We start from the raw sequence: 20983 nt of genomic DNA, 5'->3' as shown, positions 1-20983 counted from the left end.
AAGCTCGGCTGTCACCTGCCCCGTGCTAACCTGTGCTGGCTGCTTGGTATGCATGGCATAATTGAGGTGAAGCCACTGAGCTGTAGCCTGGCGTGGCGACAGGGTGACACTCACAATATCACTCATCCAGTGCTGTCCCTGTCCCGTGTTGTATTCTTGTCAACTTCTGGCTGCTACAGGATTTGATCGAGGAAGAGAGGAGTTTCTATGTGTGTGCTGGTTGTGTTACTTATTGTACTACACCAATTTTATAGTAGATGCTTTACTTTGCTACAACACTGTGCCTGCTTTCTAGAAGGTAAAATATTGTTGTTTGTAAAAGTATGAGATTTGTTACTGATCTTGAGCTATTGATATTTCCAGGCCAAAGATAACAATAGAACTGAGTCTACGACATAAAGCATTTTTATGTCAAAGTTACACAATCATAACAGAAGTTTTAGCTGGCTTTGAGTTTCATTATGAAGGAAAGATGATAGGAAAAAGGTTTTTTGTTAAAAAATGTATAATATGCTTTGTTGAAAACTGTAATGGCTGTACATGAGTTTGAAACTTTCATAGCTGTGATGCTTTTTAGCTTGAAAGCAGTATTATGAGAATCGATATAACTGATACATTTCCAAGTCTCTTGGTGGTCTGTCTCGTCATTAGCAATCAGAAAAGATTACAAAGCCTTTGAATTACCTTGATTGTACCATTTATATAACCAGTTATAAGGTCGGTATGTTAAGTGAATGTTGATGTTCATTTGCTAATCAAAGCAGCTTGTGTACATCGCATAACAATAGACGATGAGTTGTTTGAAGTTGATGATGCTCTTGTCTGTAAAAATCATCACATTAATTCGGATATTCGGTAATGTGAGGAACAGAGAACAAAAATTTCTGGAGCGTTTTATAATTGTTGGAAGTAGACACTCTTGTATTCTCTGATTGTTATATTTTAGCATATCCTATCACTTGTGAATGGTGGCTAGCAACTTGGGCCTAGTAATCGATGTGGCTGTTGTGAAAAAAAAAAAAAATTTTTTTTTCAGATCTATTTTAGCACAGCAATATAGATAACACGTGATGTGAATGTGAAGATACATATAATATTTAGGTATTCTCATCAACAATCAAATTACAATTATTGCTCCTGTATTACAACAACAGTAGTTGTAGCCAGTTGGGTGGATACTGTAGGTGTTTGTACTGATTTTGGTCCTCCCTTTGTTCCTGTAGCAGTACAGTTATCTTGCCAGTTATCAGGGGCCATGAAGGTAAAAATAACACTGATACACGGCCAGATATGCTGGGAAAGTGAAGATAAGTTTGACGTCCACTGAAATTTGTCTTAATTTCCGTGCCGTGTATGAAATTAAATGGTGATATACACAGTGAAGATATTCCTCTGTTGGTGATGTGGTTTGTTTGTTGAGACGTATGTTGAGAAAATGTCTGAAGATGATGATTAAGTGGCTTGTTTAGTTGGCGAGGTACAGTTTTTATTTGTTGATTATCAGCCTCTTCTGTGTTATGGTTGTTTACATTGGGAGGGGCTATAAAATACAAGAATTAAAGAATCATGATTAGCAAAGATTTAGATGTCCATTATTGAAAGATATATGAACCCCGGAAACAGATGACAAATTGACAGTTAAGTGGAGTTTTACTTCTGAATTGTTTCAGAACAAAAAAGAAAAGCAAAAAGAAAAAAAGTCATTAATCAACACCTACTTGTGGTGTATATCATAGTGCTGATTGAACTGACCCAAACAAAAGTTGGTGTTGGTTTACTACAAGTGCTTGCTGTCTGACAGTTGTGAAGGGTAAGCTGTATTGTCAGCCTGTTATCTATCTTTACAGCATTACTACTCTTCATGTCACTACAGACTTGTGTTACCGTGGAGATATGTGCACAAAAACGATGGAGGAAAATACGGCTTAGATCTAGGAGTTAAGAGTTCTGTAGGCAGACTTCCTTTAATGATGATGATGATGATGATGATGTAGTTTGGTAGATAATTGCTGAAAGGTTTGATTGCAGTGAGTACAAGTAAATGGTGTTTAAAATAGGGAAGTTTTCAACATGTAACAGTGGTTTGTTCTGGTGTTTATTGACTGTTACACAGATTGGGTATGGATTTTAATGATAGAGGAATATTCCTGTCTACTACATAAATATATATCTCAAATTATAATTGAAGTGAACTCCTGAGGTTATCACAGATCAGTGGCCAACAAACTTGTGAAATACACTGATTTTCAGAGAGAGAGAGAGAACATGGAGTTATATATTGGTATGTGCCTTCAAAGTTCTGTACCCTCAGCATAATCTAGTCAATGATATACGCAGTGTAAACCATATCCTGTATTGTCCATTACAGTTAGCCATTAGCACTTGTGATAAGACTCAAGTGGAGAACTGATAACACTGTACGCCTCATAAACACTTGATAATCACAACACAGTAAAATATTGGATAGGTCTTAATTTTCATCTTACACAATTTCTTATTTCAAACATTTTTCGGGCTTCCTCAACCCACTCCTTGGCTTCCACATTCATTTCCTTTATAGAGTGTTAGTTGCATAACTAGTTTCTATCTAGAAAATTTTCAATAATAAGGTACTAGTGTTCATGTTGTGGTCATTATTGCTAAAGAGATTACAGTGTTTTATGGGTAGCAACAAGAATGGGTAGCAGTAAACATAACAGGGTTATGGTAGACAACAGTGAGTGTTGAAGTTTAACAAGGGCAGATCTGGACCGTGTTCACTCAAGACACTGAGGCAGACCGAATCAAGTTGGTCTAAATGATAAATAGTTGTGACTTGTAATCCAGTGCCAACACAGTTTAAATTTCTTGTTTCCATTTGTTGTTTGGAAGAATGCTATGTGGCCACCAGCTTGATTGCAATCCAATATACCCTCACTATCTATACTGACCTGGTTAAGTGCAGATCTCTGAGTGAGATTTGTGAACGTGACTACGTGATTACATAGTGTGTCGAAGTTTTAACAAGTCCAGACAGACTGGATTGAGTTTAGTGTGAAGGGGTGGTGCTCTCTTTGTGGTATTTACTTTGAACTAAGTAGGAAGATCTATAGGGCAGCACTCATTACACATTGACATCTTTTGATTTCAGGGACTGTTGACAGCCGAGGAGAGACGTTAAGAAAAATCTGAAAGAGGTGAAGTTCTGTTGGATTTTGGTGAGTTGCTTTGAATTGATTTGATTTTGTGAAAGTTGTAATTTTTTTATTTCTGTTTCTAAGATTAGACAAATATTTAGCAGAAGTCTTGTCTGTTTGCCTTTTTACCAGGATAGATAGGAGAATAAATTTTTCATATGGGGAGTGGAACAAACTAATAAGAGGAGGGTTTTGTAACAGATATACCTTTCTTAATGTGAAAGTACCATATCAGATGGCAGGAAATATTTGCACTTGAGATTGAGTGCATGTAGCACTAGAAATCATCATATGAATCAGTACAGTGGGAATATTTACTGCAAACCAAATCAATAAGTATAACTTCCTTTTTGGAGGGGCACTCTCATTAAACATTAACTCTGTGATACAGCAAATTAATAATGCAATATATATCTACCCCTTTCCACCATCTTTATCACTTCTATATCAGATAAGTTAAAACAACAAGAGAATCTTATATACTTGTTTCTAGCCATCTGTGTAGTCATACATAACCCAACTGAAGGAACTTAATATCGGTTTTCTGATATTCTATATCTTATATCAACATGTAAGACATCTAAACCTCCTGGAGTAACCTATCTATCATCTATCATTGCAAAAAGTATTCTCTGAATGAAGCCTGCACCAGGAATGCCAGACCCACTGAGGCCTTGGTTATCAGTTTGTTTCTCTGGTTCAATGTAATGGTTAGGGAGCATGTCAAGAGTGCACATTGGAGAAGATTTGATGAATAATTCAGTATATGGTGTTATCAGGTTTGCTTTGATTATAACAAAAAGTTAGAAGATATGGTAGAAGTGTTATATTGTCATATTTCATAGACTCTTCACTGAATTGAACTTTTGCCCATTCCCAATTGGTATTTGTTTTAGGCAGCAATTTGGAGAAAGATTTTTGTATAATCTGTCCTTCCTGCTATCCTTCATTCCTTTATGCCTTCCTTCCTTCCATTCTTCTTTTTTTTCATTCATTCATTTATTCATCTGTTTGAATATTATTTGACAATTCAACATTAGTTTTATAGACTTGAAAGAAGATGGTTTGTTTGAAGTGGCAGGATCCAAATGTAGACCAAAAATTTATGGTATCAGTTGCACCCTTTCACCATTCACGGTGCAGTATCTGACATCTTGAAATATGTTATCTCAGATAGATTTGAAACAAATCAGTCTGATAAATATATTTGACATATGTAAGCTGTCTTAAGTGATGACTTTTCCCCTCTTCATTCAGCCTATTAATTTATATCTGGTGTAGACATTTCTGCTTTGATGTGCACCCTTTAACCTCCCAAGATTACATTTGCTGTTTTGACTCAGTCCCTGTGAGGGAACATGAATGGAGAGGTGAGTTTGTTTGAAGTAAAGATTCCAACAGTCTCCTCTGCTGGTTACTTTAGAACTGCTCTGGAAACAGTTTAGTGCAGAAGAGTTCATAAAAAGAAAGAGGGAAGGAGTAAACAAAGTCAGACAGGAGGTGTATGAATGGGCCTGGCACTGGGAGAGAGAGGTGAATCTGAGTGCAGTTTTTTAAAGGTAAAAAGGAAATTGCTTGGGGATTTTGACAATGTGAGAAATCTACTTTTTTCTCCACCTGACCTGTCTGGTCTGGTGAATTGTCTTTTTCTACACCATTTGTTGGCTAGACATGTAAATCAGTAAGCTGGGATAATATATTAGGAGTTTTTTGTGTGAGGCACATGAAAGGGTGGCTTTTCCATTCTTGTGCAAATGTTTAGAGCCTTTCAAATGTATACTTAGTTAACTTATTTAGAGAATGTTTCTGATATAATGGTAAATTTTTATATTTTTTCGTTAAGTCATCCTCTCAAGCCCAAACCCTCCAGTCTATATGTCTCCAGTTTGTTTAGATAAATGCGTTGCTTTTTTGTCTTGATATTTTGGTCTACACTGCACCATGTTCAGTGGTCATTGATTGTTTTTCCTATAGTAATTATCCAACCAGTTGGCGCTCCAAGCCTTCATTCACCACGCTAGGCCTCACATTTCCTGCTCCGTACCTAATACATGCAGATCTGTATCTGAGATTCATCTGAAAAGATCTGCATGAAAAGGCAAAAAGCAGGAAACTGTGTAGCATAAATTTCATCCTCTGCTAAATTACATACTCTTTTGTATGTGAAGATGATGGACATACAAATATGCCCCAGCAGGGCCTGTATAGCCGTGTATTGGACTGTTTCTGTCTGAATTCAGCTTGTTCTATTATATTCTTGTACATATCTTGAAACAGAGAATCACAATGCTCCTAGAGGGCCTGTAGAAGAATTGAAAGCTTTAAGAATCGGATAAAACCAAATTTGTTTCTATCTGCAGCATATAATTTATTAGATATAGGAGAGATGATTGGTTATGCTGATTTGGGGCCTGAGAGCTAAAGATATGATTTTATGAACCTGTGTTTTTCTTGCAGATTTTTTTCACTAGATGGATTTATGTTTGTACAGAACCTGTGTAGCAAATAGTGATGCAGATCTGCTTGAATTGGCTGACTTTGATAAGACAGATACAGACACTGGGACTGATGGAGTGACAGATATAGTGTCATTTGGCACTGTATTTTATCTGACAGTTATAACAGTGAACGTTGAGCATCCTTGGTTCTGTGTCCTCTGTTTTTCTTTTTAAGCTGTGGATAGTATGCAAAGAGGATAAGCCAGCATTTATGATAAAGTTGTTCTTATTACTTTTGGTATGGCCAAGCATATCTGAAGTTTATCTAATTAATCTTCTTAATCTTCTAATGTTTTGCCAACAAAATTCTATTAGATCAGGCATTCACACAATTCTGGTAGGTAAAGGTTTATAGTATCCAAAATGACCATTCAATATAGCAAACTTAAATTGCATGGGCTTCATAAGGTCAGCATCCACTTTAGGAATTAAGATACAGTTATATGAAGCACACTGTAAGATAATAGGCAAACAGATTACACACCCCAAGGTATTGTTATTATGTATCATATCTCTGAACCAAATGTTAGCAGTCATTGTGAAAGGATCAGACAATTATTGGACAAACTGCTAAAAGCTGAAAGGTCTTCACTAAGTGGGTAGTGATGAAATCAGCTTTAAGGAAAAAAGTTGAAGGGAATGTTGATATGGTATTTATAATAAGATAATGCCATTATGAACTTTTAGAGGTGAGGGTACCTTCCTGACTGGCTTGATGCTTTGTGAGCTGTAAGAAGTGATCAGATTATGTGGGACATGTTTGATAAACTGTAAATCTGTTACTGATAGATTGAAAGGAGTTGTGTTTCAGTGATGAAGTGGCTTTAAAGTTGGGAAAGCGTGTGTATACATGCAATTGCACGCGCGCGCGCACACACACACACACACACACCCACACATATACACAAGCAGAAAGTGAGAGAGAGAGAGAGAAGAAAGCAATCGCATACACACACTCAAACACGCACTTGTCACAACGAGTGTCAGTTTCGCAATTAACGGCCAGATGGCAGCAGTACCTCCTTAATCCTGTCAACATATATGTGATAAGTAGCAACCTTTGTCTTTTTAATCCCATTTCATACTTAATTACGTAATAAGAACAGATCCACTTTTTCTGATAACTTGGACCATTAAAGGGTTTTGGGTTTATTAATTATTATGTACAGACACAGATGTGTCTGTACATATTGCCATCACCTGCGTCTGTCGTCGCCGATGCCGATGCCGATGCCGATGCCGATGCCGATGCCGATGCCGTCGCCGTGCACTTTCCTTGTAAACACGATAAGTGGAAGGTAGTTTTACTTTTTGGCTTTATATTTACAGAGCTGATGAATATTCATAAAACGCAGGTCAAGTTCGAAAATCAGCATGATGGGGCCATTATTGTAGAAGTTATGCTGTTTTTTCACTTTTCAGCATATATGCAACCTTGTAAACACATTTTAAGGAAAACCATTAGGCCTGTTGTCATGAAACTCACAGGAGTAATCAATCTTACTAAAACGCAGGTCAAGTTCGAAAATCAGCATGATCGGGCCACTATTTTAGTAGTTATGCGTTTTTTTCATTGTTCAGCATATATGCAACACTGTAAACACAATATAAGAAAAACAGAAAGCCCAATTATCATTAAACTCACAGGAATGGTCAGTCTTACTAAAACGCAGGTTGAGTTCGAAAATCAGCATAATCGGGGCATTATTTTAGAAGTTGTGCTGTTTTTTCACATTTCCTCAGATTTCCTCAGATTTAATTCTTAGGCATGTTAATAGCCTTATTATTTAAGTAATAAGATACGTAAAAGTGTTTGTTTGACATTTCCTGCATCTTTACAACATTGTTAGTTGATTATGTAAAAATGATGGTAAACTTGTTATCTTGTATTGTGTAATAAAGTGTCAAAAATGGAAATAAACTCATATCATTGCAGTTTGTCAGATTCAATCATTCACTATGTTCAGAATCTCAGAATGGAAGAAATTGGACATTTAACACTGTTCTATTGATATTTTTCACATCTCATCAATTTTCTTAGTTGATCTTATAAAAATGGCAGTAACCTATTAATTTTGTTTTATGTTTAAAAAGTGTTAAAAATGGAAATAAACCCATTTCAGAACAGTGCAGTCTTGTTTACATTTTGGCATTTTTAAGGCGTGACTTTGAAGTTCCATCAGCCTAAAAACCTTTGTTAGTCACGTTTACTATTTGTCCATGATACTAATATTTTATTATTAAAAATTGATGATCATTATGCTGTTAAACATTATGTAATATTGCATCAAAATTTGAAAAAAACCTATTTTGGGCTTTGCTCCCATGTTGACCATTTAAGAAAAACCATGTCACTTACTGTTCTCAAACAGTACAGTTAATATGTACAGATGTGTCTGTACATATTGCCATCACCTGCGTCTGTCGTCGCCGTCGTTGCCGTCACTGTCCCTGTCACTGGCGCCATGCACTTTCATTGTAAACACGATAAGTGAAAGGCAGTTTTACTTTTTGGCTGTTTATTTACAGAGCTGATGAATATTCATAAAATGCAGGTCAAGTTCGAAAATCAGCATGATGGGGCCATTAATGTAGAAGTTATGCTGTTTTTTCACTTTTCAGCATATATGCAACACTGTAAACACATTTCAAGGAAAACCGATAAGCTTTTTGTCATGAAACTCACAGGAGTAATCGATCTTACTATAACGCAGGTCAAGTTAGAAAATCGGCATGATCAGGCCACTATTTTAGTAGTTATGCTTTTTTTTTTCGCTTTTCAGCATATATGCAACACTGTAAACACAATATAAGAAAAACAGATGGGCCAATTGTCATTAAACTCACAGGAGTGGTCATTCCTGCTAAAACGCAGGTTGAGTTCAAAAATCAGCATAATCGGGCCATTATTTTAAAGAAATGCATTTTTTTCACATTTCCTCAGATTTAATTCTTAGGCATGTAAGCAGTTTCATTATTTAACTAATAAGATACGTAAAAGTGTTTGTTTGGCATTTCCTGCAATTTTACAACATTATTAGTTGATTATGTAAAAATGATGGTAAACTTGTTATCGTGTATTGTGTAATAAAGTTTCAAAAATGGAAATAAACTCATATCATTGCAGTTTGTCAGATTCAATCATTCACTATGTTCAGAATCTCAGAATGGAAGAGATTGGACATTTAACACTGCTCTGTTGATATTTTTCCCATCTCATCAATTTTCTTAGTTGATCATATAAAAACGGCAGAAAACTGTTAATTTTGTTTTATGTTAAAAATTGTTAAAAATGGAAAAAAAACATTTCAGAACAGTGCTGTCTCGTTTACATTTTGGCATTTTCAAGTTGTGACTTTGAAGTTCCATGAGCGTGAAGACCTTTGCTAGTCACATTTTCTGAATATCCATAATACTAATATTTTATTATTAAAGTTGATGGTCATTATGCTGTTAAACATTATGTAATATTGCATCAAAATTTGAAGAAACCCCTATTTTGGGCACTGCTCCCATGATGACCATTTAAGAAAAACCATGTCATATACTGTTCTCAAACTTACAGGAAAGAAACATGGGACTAAAATACAGCTTCAGTAGGAAATACAGTCTGTTTGGTAATTCTTACTGCCAGTTAAACAGTTATTTTGTGAAAATTTTAATTTTTCACATATTGGCATTTTCAAGGTGTGACTTTGAAGTTCCACGGGCTTGAAGACCCATGCTAGTCACATTTTCTGAAAATCCATGATACGTATATTTTATTATTAAAAATTGACGGTCATTATGCTGTTAACCATTATGTAATATTGCATCAGAATAGAAGAAAACACAATTTTGGGTGCTGCTGCCATGATGACCATTATGGGAAAACCATGTTACTTATGATTGCCAAACTTTCAAAAAAGAAATACAGGACTAAAATGCAGTCTGAGTTGGAAAAGCAGTCTAAGTGATTTCTTTTTCTGGAAGTTATACATTTTCAAAGTGTAAACTTGTCACATATTTTAATTACATTGGTATTACCTGTTGAGGATAATTAAAATTTGATGTTGAATTTGCAGTTTAACATAATGTATTTTTGCATCAGAATTGACAGTAGCCTATTTTGTGCATAGTTATTTCCTGTTTTTTGTCTGTACATTTGACAGCTTTGCTGCCTTGTCTACTTTTCAGTTGTAGTAGATAACACAGCCATAATTAATTAAAAGAGATACTACAGATGACCTGTAGTTTCTGTTTGGTTGCCTCCCTCCATCTCATTCTTGTTTAAATGGCAATACATGTATCCCCATTGTCTAAATACCAAAAAATTTAGCATCAGGGACATGGTATTTGATGGGAATTCGAAAGTTCACTGCAAATGTGGCAAAAAAGGAGGACAAACTTTCAGTAAGTCTTTATTCGACATATATAACTTGAACAACAGTCCTGCACAATGGAGTCAAAATCAATATAAAACGTTCACATGGTGATAGATATTACAGCATGAGGACCAGTAAATAAAGCTCAGATAAGATAACTACTGTACGTTTGTGGCTTAGTTCAGATTAGTTTCATAAAATCAAACATTACAGTTTCAATATTATCCCATGGTTTAGACAACTGAAGTGTATTAAACGTGTGAAAGCATTAAAATAGTGAAATTTAGGATATTTTTAATTTGTTAATTATTTTTATTTATTCCTTTTATTGATTTTGATCAGTCTAAGAATGGTAGTGGACTTCTGCCTCTGTACTTGCTCAACCTGTACAACTCTATAGTGCAGACTTCCACGTGTTCAGACAAGAACTTTTTTTAGACAGAAACTGGATGGGCTTTCACTCTCGGGCATCCAGATTAAAGAGAGACCCTCTGGCATTTAAAATCATGGTAATGCAATCTGGCAATCTAAGGATGCAATTTTGAACCCTTTTCCAGTCCAATTTTTTCCCCAGTCTGAACAAATCTATGGAGAGTTATTTCATTTGCTCTAAGGTTTACTGTCCCATCTGTTTTCATTATCCAGTGCTGATGATAGGCTATCTCAGCAGTGGCTGACTGCTGTCTACATGAGGGCCCATTGACCTCCAGACCCATAGAATACAGCAGGACAGACAGGATTCAATGATTGGGTGTATCTGCATTACCACTTCTGTTTAAACCTTGAAATACTCTACAGTGACTATATAGTCTACAACTTTGGGAGACATTTTTAGAAATAGAGGTAGATAATTCAGTATGTTTCAGGTTGTTTTCTGTTGTTTGTGAGTTAACTAATGCATAGACTTATTAAAAGAGGCTGTGTGATGTCTATATTGAATTGTTATATCTATTTTTATTTAAATTTGCTAGGTAGCAAGTAGGTTTACCTGTGATTGGAAAATGAAAGTAAGTGATGTAAGACTGAGAAAATGGTGCATATTAAGCATTTTGATCTAGTTTAGTCCCCTTGAAAATTTGTTATGAGGTAAATCATTAGATACTTTAATTGGCCAGTTTTAAAATTTAAAAATTAAAAAAAAATAATAATAATAATAAATATTTTCAATTTTGTTAAGCCAAAGTAAATTATCTACAGCATTTATCAGTTGGCATTTATCCTAAAGTTAAGCCTCAGCCTAGATAAAAGTTATTTAGAGGATATATAATACATTTTGATAACAGAGGTGTATATGGCATCAAGATATGTATTTTATAGATGGGAGAGTGTTGATTATAGCCAGGTACCTTTACTATACATACTGAGTTTAAAGCTATTTGCAGGAAGAGATACACAAGAAGTAAGTAGCTTCTGTTAGTTTCGTTTAGATCTGGGTGCATGTTGTGAAGTACACACATCAAAGGTAACACGGAAAGCCAGGGTTCTTAGAATTATTTATTTGCTTAGGGAGTATTTTTATCAGCATTTAATGGTCTGCTTTTGAAAGTTTTTATCATGCCTTTTAAGGCCAGGGTAGAGTGTAAGTATTGTAAACGTGTGTGAATGTGTTAGTGTGGGTTAGTGTGTGTGTGTGTGTGTGTGTGTGTGTGTGTGTGTGTGTGTGTGTGTGTGTGTGTGTGTGTGTGTGTGTGTGTGTGTGTGAGAGAGAGAGAGAGAGAGAGAGAGAGAGAGAGAGAGAGAGAGAGAGAGAGAGAGAGAGAGAGAATTTGCACACATATACTATGTTTCATGGAACCATAATGTTTGTATGTGTCATTATAACATATGTCCATAGAGTACACAGCATCGTTGCAGTACTCTAACACAGTACACCAAGGCTTAGATTCAACAACATTAACTCTAGTGGAGAGCCTAATAAGTCTGGATATATATTGATTGTTGCCTTGGAAATTTGGCCACAGAGGGCCTCCCAGATACAATGTTGTACCATAATGTATATGGCACGATGTATTGTACGCTGTATGTATGTGATCATTTCTCCAGGCTGACATGCAGCGTTTGGTGCTATATAAATGACTACACAGTTTGACCAGGAAGTCGATTTCGGCGCTAGTCAGGCAGAGCATTTCATACGAAGGATCACATTTTTTGGGGTGTGAGATGAAGTCATGTAATGCCGAATACTAGGTATTAAGGAATTTGATACAGGTGCTGTTAGATATTTCCAGAATGATGGTAAAGAATTTGGGATATTTTTTATGGACTTTGTATTGGTATGAGGACTTAGGCTATGGACCATGGGGAGGTATATATATCAAGAAAGTTTCAGATGTTATATATCCAGGCTGGTAATGTGCATTGTTTTCTCAGAAGTTATGTGGTTTGAGGTTTATGGCATGGGATGTATTGTTTTCCTTGTTTGGAAATAGTAGTCCTGCAGGGTGCTTGAAAACGGCCTGATCTGTTATTCTATCCAAGTTGTATCTTTTTGGGTGACTTTGAAAGAAAAAAGGAGAAAAAAGGGGTAAGCTAAATGGCTAAAGCATCTGCATTTGAATTTGTTACAAAAAGTGTTTGTTAATTTGAAGTAAATAATGCCTGACTAGGAAGTTACTACATCGTTTCCCACACTGAATGTTAGTTTATGACTTCGTTATATTATGACGGTGCATTTTATAATGATGGCTGCATAAGAAATGTATCTGTGATGTGGAAATATTGTAACTTGGATAGACTCAACTCGGGGGGGGGGGGGGGGGGGGGGGGGGGGGGGCTTCAGATAGACTGTGGAGTAAATGTTTTGAAAAACTTTTTAGTAGGTGATCAGTTTTGTTGTAAAACTAAAGTCTTATACTGACTGTTGTTGCCTGTAGGACAGGTATTAAAAACCTTATGTTGCAACAAGGAAGTCAAAATGTCGCAATGTTTGCCAAGTTAAGGTATGCTGTTAATCTGTGTAAAGGCCCATTCAGATTCACACTAGATGGGTCGGTCCAACTCTGAGGGGGATTCTTGCTAAAGTGCAATCAGTGGAATCAGTTAAATCAGAATAGGATAGTTAATCACCCACAAGAAGACGTGTCAGACAATTAAGCTGATTGCACTGATTGCACTTCAGCAAGAATCTTCCACTGAGTTGGACAGACCCAGCTTGTGCGATGTGTGAATCTGAATGCGGTCTAAGATTGGTGATGAATTGGCAGAGTTAATAAGTTACATACACAAAAGTGTCTGGTTATCAGATAAAATATATATTCTAGAGGTTATCTGTGTCATATTATCTCTTCTTTGAAGGTTCCGTATCCATAGATTTCAGCTGTGGCTTTTACAGCACTTGATCAAGTTTTGTGGTCATTTTTAAACACTGCATAATGTTTACAAGAGGGAAGAAAACTTTTGAAGTTCTGCAAACACATTTATTTTCTTGGTTGAACTAAACAAATCTGCAGGTTTGAAATTTTGTGTTGCCGGCTATCAATAGCAAATCACACATTAAAGGGATTTGCTTATCTTGTGGTGCAGGACTAGGATGTTGTCAGTGCCTGGACTGTAAATCTTATCAGTACAGTTTTTGGAAAACAGGCCAAATGTTTGAGAATCTGGTCTTGCTGGAGTGCGGAGGTGTTCTGTGTTTTTTAAGTTTTTTTTTTTTACTATTTTTGCCATATAAGGATAAGGAATGTGCAAGACGCTGTCTCTCCTGTTACATTAAGCTGCTAAAAATATAGTCTTTAGCTGATTTTTTAAAGACTGAAATACAAAGAGCTATGTTCTTTAAGTTTAAAGAATTGTTTGGTTTACTGGTGTGTCATGTGTCACTTCAACAGAGATAAATGATGGCAGTGCATCTTTACTCTTTCAGATCTCCAGGTCTTTAAAAAGACAGACAGCTTATCAGCAAGATAGAAGTGTTTTTGTGAAATAACCTCAACAAGGTAAGTGAACTCACATGGAGTATTTTTGAATAAGTGTGATGTTTTAGTATGAAGTTAGGTACTTAGCATTATGCTGTGGCTTGGTGATTATAATAGTGTTCAATTACATCAGATGTCATCATTAAGGGTGCTTTCCCAGAGATTTAGATCGATCTAAAGATTTAAGTTTTAGATCGACCTAACTCCCTGGGGGTTCACGCTAAATTGCAGTCAGCTGAGCGGGCACCATAGTTAATTACCCCCTTACAGCTTTTAGTAGGCGGGACAGACGCTTAAGCCGGCCAAGCTGACAGTAATCTAGTGAGACTCCCCATAGGGATAGATCGATCTAAATATCTATGGAAATGGGGCGTAAGACCTAATCGGATCACTTTTCTGGTTATAAGGATGGATCTTTCTAACCTCCCCTTCCCCTGTCTACAGGCCTGGCACATAATCTATAATCTGATTTTCAGGTGCACAGATAAGTATAGCAACTGACAGTCTAATGATAATTGTTAGGTAAGAATGATTTGATAGGTTTGAGTTCTGATATCAGGACTGAGATGGACATTTTTTTCAGTCATCACCTGACGCCTTTCCTCACCTTACCCCAGGCGACTTGGTATCTTAACAATTGATGTCCTCAACTTTGTGACTGCTAGAATTAGTTGACAAACCGATAATTCTTTTTCCTATTATTCTATTTTCTTTGATGGAGGTCAACTGCTGTATGAGAATGATAATAATTACAATGTGTTGATAAAGGGTGAACACACAAGTGATATTTTTAACCCAGGGTGGTGTTGACTTTAGCTGCCAACAAGGGGCTGATTGTTTTATACCTGTTTGTTACCTAAGGCAGGTAAATGATTAATTGACAGCATTCACAATAATTTCTTTAAGTATCTCCACTATTTAATCCCTGTGTGTAATTGTGTCTACCTTAGTTGTTTACCTTGGGGCTGGGCAAAGGGGAAAAGGTTTACTCTCTTCAGGGAGGATTGGCGACTTTCTTATCAAGGTAAAATCTAGGCTGGGTTTCTTTTTAAAGCTGACTCGAGCTTTTTTTTTTAGAAGGTGTGAAGACTTGGGGTATTGTTTGTGGCTGGCATTTTCTTGTGACAGATTCTGTTACATCACAACCAGCAAACACTGTGTGATTGCTGTTTATCTTTAAACCAGGTAAGTTGTTAATTGGCTATATAGGCAATAATTGGCCTATGTAAATTAACCCATTTATCCCACATCATTTAATGTGTCTATAAAAGTTAATGGAGCTAGGTGTCATTTGTATTGGGTTAAAACATCTTCAGAAGACTGAAAATGTATTATGACATTTAACAGCAGGGGCGGATCCAGAGATGTTTTCTGACAGTCTTCCAAATTATCTTTGTTGATCCATCCTCCATTTTTGACCGTCTTCCGACAGAAAAAATTATAAACCCATCAATATTAACTTAAAAATCTTACCGTCTTCCAGAAGACCCAGAAGACGGCCTAAATCCGCCCCTGAACAGGGGCTAATGACAAAGCAATAAGTACCTGGCCATTGTTCTACCCCAGGTCATGGAAGTGATTAATAACCCCCACAGTGAAAAGTTTGTTCTGGGGAATTAAAGATGAGATGAGGTGGTCAAAGATTATTGGAGCACACTGTACAACTGTTGGCCTAGATGAGAGATAACTAGTTTGAATTATTATTTTGTATCTCTGGTCACAGACCATGGCTGCTAAGTCTTAATTTATTGCACTTATTTCTTAATATCAGGTCATTAACTTCAGAGTATATACCAAGCCAAGGTGTGTACTATTAGATACCCTTCCAGGTAGAAAAACTGAGCACAGACAGTAGCCCCATCTTTAAATGCCCACAGCCACCTGTTGTTAAATTACCTGCCTGTAGTTAAGACTAAGAGGGTTAATTACCTTGGATTTCCTCCAGGGCAGTGTGACATTTTCATTGGAGGGTGGGGGAGGAGAGGGATGAGGGTCTAGAGATAATCTATTGCTATGTGACATTCTCACTCAGGTGTGTGCGTGTGTGTGTGTGTGTGTGTGTGTGTGTGTGTGTGTGTGTGTGTGTGTGTGTGTGTGTGTGTGTGTGTGTGTGTGTGTGTGTGTGGAGGGGAGGGATTCATTGGTTTATGGGTGTGTCCACACTGGATTTTTTTTGGATCATAGGGAAACTAGTTCATAGTCAGTTCATGATGATTTCTACACTGGTTGCAGTGACATTTGAGTGATAAAGGGGAGGAGGAGAGGGGTACTTGATTAGAAATCTTAAGTGAATTGTAGCTGATACTTAATGCACCTGGTTTGGTACTATGTCATCACCAAAATATGAATGTAAAATATATAGTCAAAAAAGTACACATTTTTCTCGGAATAAGTGCTGGATATGTGAAATAATGGAGTCTGAGATCTAAACCAGTGAGACACAGCCAAAGAGAAATGGCGTATGTGTACTGTAGCGTGTGAACTAATCCCAAGAGGTATGATCACACAGAGGTAGGGGGAGGGGCCAGAAAAGTGGTGTTTTGAAGGCAGGTAACAGTTCACATGGTAATTATCTTCCACTTACTGTGATAGAGAGGCTGCTCCTACCAGTCTAATGTCAACCATAACAGTTAAGGAGGACAGAGCCATTGTAGGTGAAAAAAGTAACAAGTTTGAATAAGTACTATAGGGTAAGCACAGGTTAATGTATAGATCATAAACTTTTTATTAGAAGGTGATCACTGATGAGAAAAGGAAGTATCTGCATGTTTAACTGTCTGTTGATTGTCACCTCATTAAATGGTGATATCTTCTTGTGTACTAGGATGCAGTATCCACTGGCAAGGTTATCATACATTGCAGTTGTTTTGTGAAGGAAGATACGACTTTATCTGCAAGAAGAAAAGAGTTATTTTAATAATCATGTGCAGCAAGGCTGTCAGCTAAAGGTGCAGCTTGATGCCATTGGTTTAATTGTAAATATGTAAAGTGAGGATGTGAGGGATTTCATCTCCTTGGGAGAAGAGCTGCTGTAAGGTGCTTTCTAACTTGTGATGTTTATACAAATGAGATAAGACCTTGATGGCCAGGTAATACTTAGGATGCTTTATTGAAGGAATAATTATTTTAAGTAGGTCACCTCTGTGTTGTCCAGGGCATCTCACCTTAAACTGGTTAGCCAGTTATAATCTACAAAAGCAGAGAAAATTTTATAGGGCTTTTGGTTAGTAGTTGGGATAAGTCTGATGCAGTCTTACAAAGAAAATAAGTGGATTTTGATATTCAAGTGCCATAGTTGTCTAGCTTTGTAGTATTGTCTCATATAAAGGGACAGTGACTTTACTTTGAAGTGACATAACAGTAATAAAAAATGTGGCCAACATCTTTGACTGTTATAATGCAAAATATGTTATCTAACAAAAGGAAGGGATATTCCCTCTAGGATACTCTTCTCCAACTTGTGTCCAACATATTGTCCAGGTGTGTAGTTTTGGGCTGTAATGGCCATATTTGACAATGCAGACCAAGCTGATTGCTGTTAACATTTGTATGACATTCTACATTAAGATGGAACATGCCTAATGGTACAGGTGGAAGATGGAGGGATATCTTTGTATGACAGTTGACACCCAGAAGACGACTTGATTGCACTGGTGAAAGGTACTTGTGACAATACTTGTATTACATGTCTTAGTGAGGCGATCCACTGTTGATGTGATGGGAATGTTAATGTGAATGTTACGTGTGACACTGTGGTGATGAATTGCTGCTACACAAGCAACATAATTATGTAAGACTTTTGTCGAGATAAATGAAAGAAAAAATACACACAAGGATCTGGACCAATTTCACTGTTGTAGTAACCTCGAACTAACCAACTATAAATCACACAGGGATATAATATAGACTGCGTATCCTCTTGTCCTTACCACAAAAGAGCATTGAGAAGAGTGACACATTTGTTTTGCTCCCACTTTGGTTGCAATGGAAGAACATAATTGGATATTTTTGACCCAATTATCCCATCACTTAACTCCCAGGGTCTTGAGGTTTTTGGCAAAGGGGTCCTTTTGTTGGCTTTTGTAGGAGTTGCCAGTGTTGGGCCAGATTTGCAGGCAGTTATATAGTATCGGTGTGTTTCTCCAAGAAGATGCGGCTCACATGTCATATTTGACTCATCACCTTTTGTTGACAAATATTTGTGTAATCAGACAGCACAGCTAGAGGGAGCTGTCATAGAAGGGACCTGGAAGGTAGGTTTTGAAGAGAATATTTAGTTGTAGTGTATATGCGAGCAATTTTACAGAATAGAGAAGTGGTATTCAGTTTCATACTCCATGGTTTTAAGGCAGATTGAGCCCCCCCCCCCCCAATCCCCTTAAAAAAGATGTAATGCCAAAGCTGCAGCATGAAGTCAACTGTTATCAGTCAAATTTGATTGTATGACCACATGCTGTAGTTCAAATAGACTTGTTTTGATGATGTGAGAAAGAAACACAAAAATTACAACCCATTAGACTATTTTGCCTTCAAAAGTACATGGGGGCATCCAGCATCACCAATCAACAAAACGGGGCCACTAAATTGGGACTCACAATGGAACTTCATTCAAGTGATAAAGAGAAGGATAGGGGTTGAGTCGTTGACTCTTGATTTGGGTCGTGAAACTTTCAGTCCGATTTCTCATTTTCCCAGCTGGACTGGTGTGTCGATTTCTTGAGAAAACTACACGACAAGCCTCGCTCTCATTCTTTGGGTCATTGCTGACGAGATTTTAAATGATCTGGTTGATTTATTGTCATGACATATGCCTGTATGAACAGATACGGTAGTGTTACTACAAAAGAAGTGTCGCGGGTAATTTTTAGTTGTAACTTTTTTAGATGCTATTACCTGAAAACGAAGCATTTCATGTATTATGTACAATCTTTGCCAGTTTGTGACAACTATCTGGTTGCAAGTTAATTATCCTTGAGTTATTATTGGGTGAAATTGATCTGGACGTGGGATGAGAACGATGTGCAGTACACGGAGTTTATCTTAAATTTGCATTCTTTTTGCGAGGCATTGCCTTTGAAAATGTATGAGTGTGTAATTGTCTGTGAAGAAAACCTACTTATGTAGTTTGTAAGTTTTATTGCTTGGCTCATTATGGAAACAATTGCTTGAATGCCAATGGCACTTATCTGTGCTATTGTGGATACTGCACCATGCACATTTGGCAAGCTCAAGGTCTTTTTATCTTCTTCTTCTTTTTTATTTGGCATGCTTAGGACATAACATTTTGCATAAGATTAATGCAATTTAGGATTTTTTACTTTTTATTACTATTTAGTACTCTATTTTTTAAAATTCATATATTTACATAGAAAACATTTTTCTACTAACTTTTATTCATTTTATGTTATACAGTTTACTGAACATTTTTTGTGTATTTTAGACTTAAAATAAATATATTATTATTATTATAACTTGAAAATTGTCCACACATAAATTGTATTCAGTACAAAGCACCTCAAAGATGATCTACTCCATATTGATATTTTGTAAAATGCAGTGTAAAAAATTAGTTGTAAGAGTTTTTTTTTTACTGTGATAGATGATTTTAGCAGTAATGTTTTTTTACTCTTCTCCCCCCCCCCCCCCCCCCCCCCCCTTTGATATCTTCAATACAAGAATAGCCTTGTCCTCACATATAGGTCCTCTAGGAAGCCGTATTGATAGCTGATAGTGCTGGGAATATTGTGCGTAAACTATCCACTAGTTCCTTGTGCTAGTCATCACCTCTCCATCTTCCTGCTGATATGACCCTACTACGTATGCGATCATCCCTTGAAGATTATGAAATAATTTCTGAGACGTGTCCTAAATATCAGATAATAAACAGCGACAGTCACACATCATCTTTTTAGGAATGGAATCCAGGAGACAATGACACCGCGGCATCCAGGGGAATCTGGGTTAATTGTGAATACATGGTCAGTCTCCGGTGCCCCTGACTACTGAGCTGACCACAAAATAGCCCTCGGCCACTTGTTGATCTGCTTTTTAGACTGCCATTTGTTAGAGTTTTAGAGTGCCACGAAAGTTTAATGCGACTGCTGACTGCATTTGTAGACAAATCATCTGTCATTTAGACGGATTGCGAAGAGTTGTATTGTAATGGGTTAAAGCGTTGGGACTTCACAAGGAGGTATTGTTCTCTGGTTGGGCTGATGTCCCAGCAAGGTAAGAGAAAGATACCCATGTATGGTGGATGACAGCCAGGGATGATATAGAAAGACATGTTCAGAGTTAAACTATAAAATAGTTCTCACGGTATGGGTACAGCCTTTTGTTTATCGTGTCATTACCAACAGCTGATATTCACCTTTAAAAAAAGGTAAGCAGAATTGGAAGATTTTGTGATTGTTCTCAAAATGTGTGACTTATTGTTTATGTTAAAGATAATTGATAATTGTCTTATATTAAAATATAGAAAGGTAGCCAGAATGCGTACAATGATTGCATGGCAAATCTGTTGTTTTGGCAACAGTAGTTTTGATGTGAGAAAAAGATTTCCATATTTAAGGACATCACCATTTCATTTTATGACTAAAATATCAGTTATGGTGCATGGCATTTGATATGAAAGGAACCACACGTCAAAGAAACCTGGTAATTCCTGTGACTAAATTGTTATTAGTGGAATATAAACTGGGAAAATACCCACTCCAAGCACTTGCGTCCTGTGACTAAAAGGTAAAATATCCTACCACACTGAGATGCGATGTTTTGGTTGGCCATTACCAACCCAGCTGCAGGTTAGTGTTGAAATTGCTGATTCTTATCTTTAAGTCGATGTGCAGCTATTTTTTACGCTGGGACTTCCTTGTGTTACAGTAAGTAGTTTTTGCATGTAGTGTTAGTTGCTGTGATTATCCTAGATAATGAAGGGTCACTGTTGCTGAGTAGATACAAGTTGATAGGTAATTATAGCGATTAGAGTGGCTAATAAAGAAATTGCAAATTTTTGGGTTGCAAATTTGTTA

General features: G+C 36.7%; 1 long non-coding RNA gene across 8 annotated transcripts in view; it reads left to right on the top strand.

Moving 5' to 3' along the window:
• LOC106181419 (uncharacterized) overlaps positions 1-20983 on the top strand; it is a 102433-nt gene that overhangs the window by 72592 nt on the left and 8858 nt on the right. For 6 of the 8 annotated variants that reach the window (XR_015334957.1, XR_015334952.1, XR_015334954.1 and 3 more), the window contains 2 exons: positions 3131-3197; positions 13901-13973. This is a non-coding gene — a long non-coding RNA (uncharacterized LOC106181419). Of the gene's footprint in view, positions 1-3130; positions 3198-13900; positions 13974-14428; positions 14475-15029; positions 15138-17519; positions 17613-18038; positions 18206-20983 lie in introns of all 8 variants that reach the window. The other 2 variants (XR_015334955.1, XR_015334956.1) reach the window with 2 other exon arrangements.

Source organism: Lingula anatina, chromosome 6 (assembly GCF_051362555.1).
Source record: "Lingula anatina isolate TDL-2025a chromosome 6, LinAna3.0, whole genome shotgun sequence".
Taxonomy (NCBI): Eukaryota; Metazoa; Brachiopoda; class Lingulata; order Lingulida; family Lingulidae; genus Lingula; species Lingula anatina.
The sequence above is the reverse complement of the archived record's forward strand: the minus strand, read 5'-3'. Positions and strand labels throughout refer to the sequence as shown.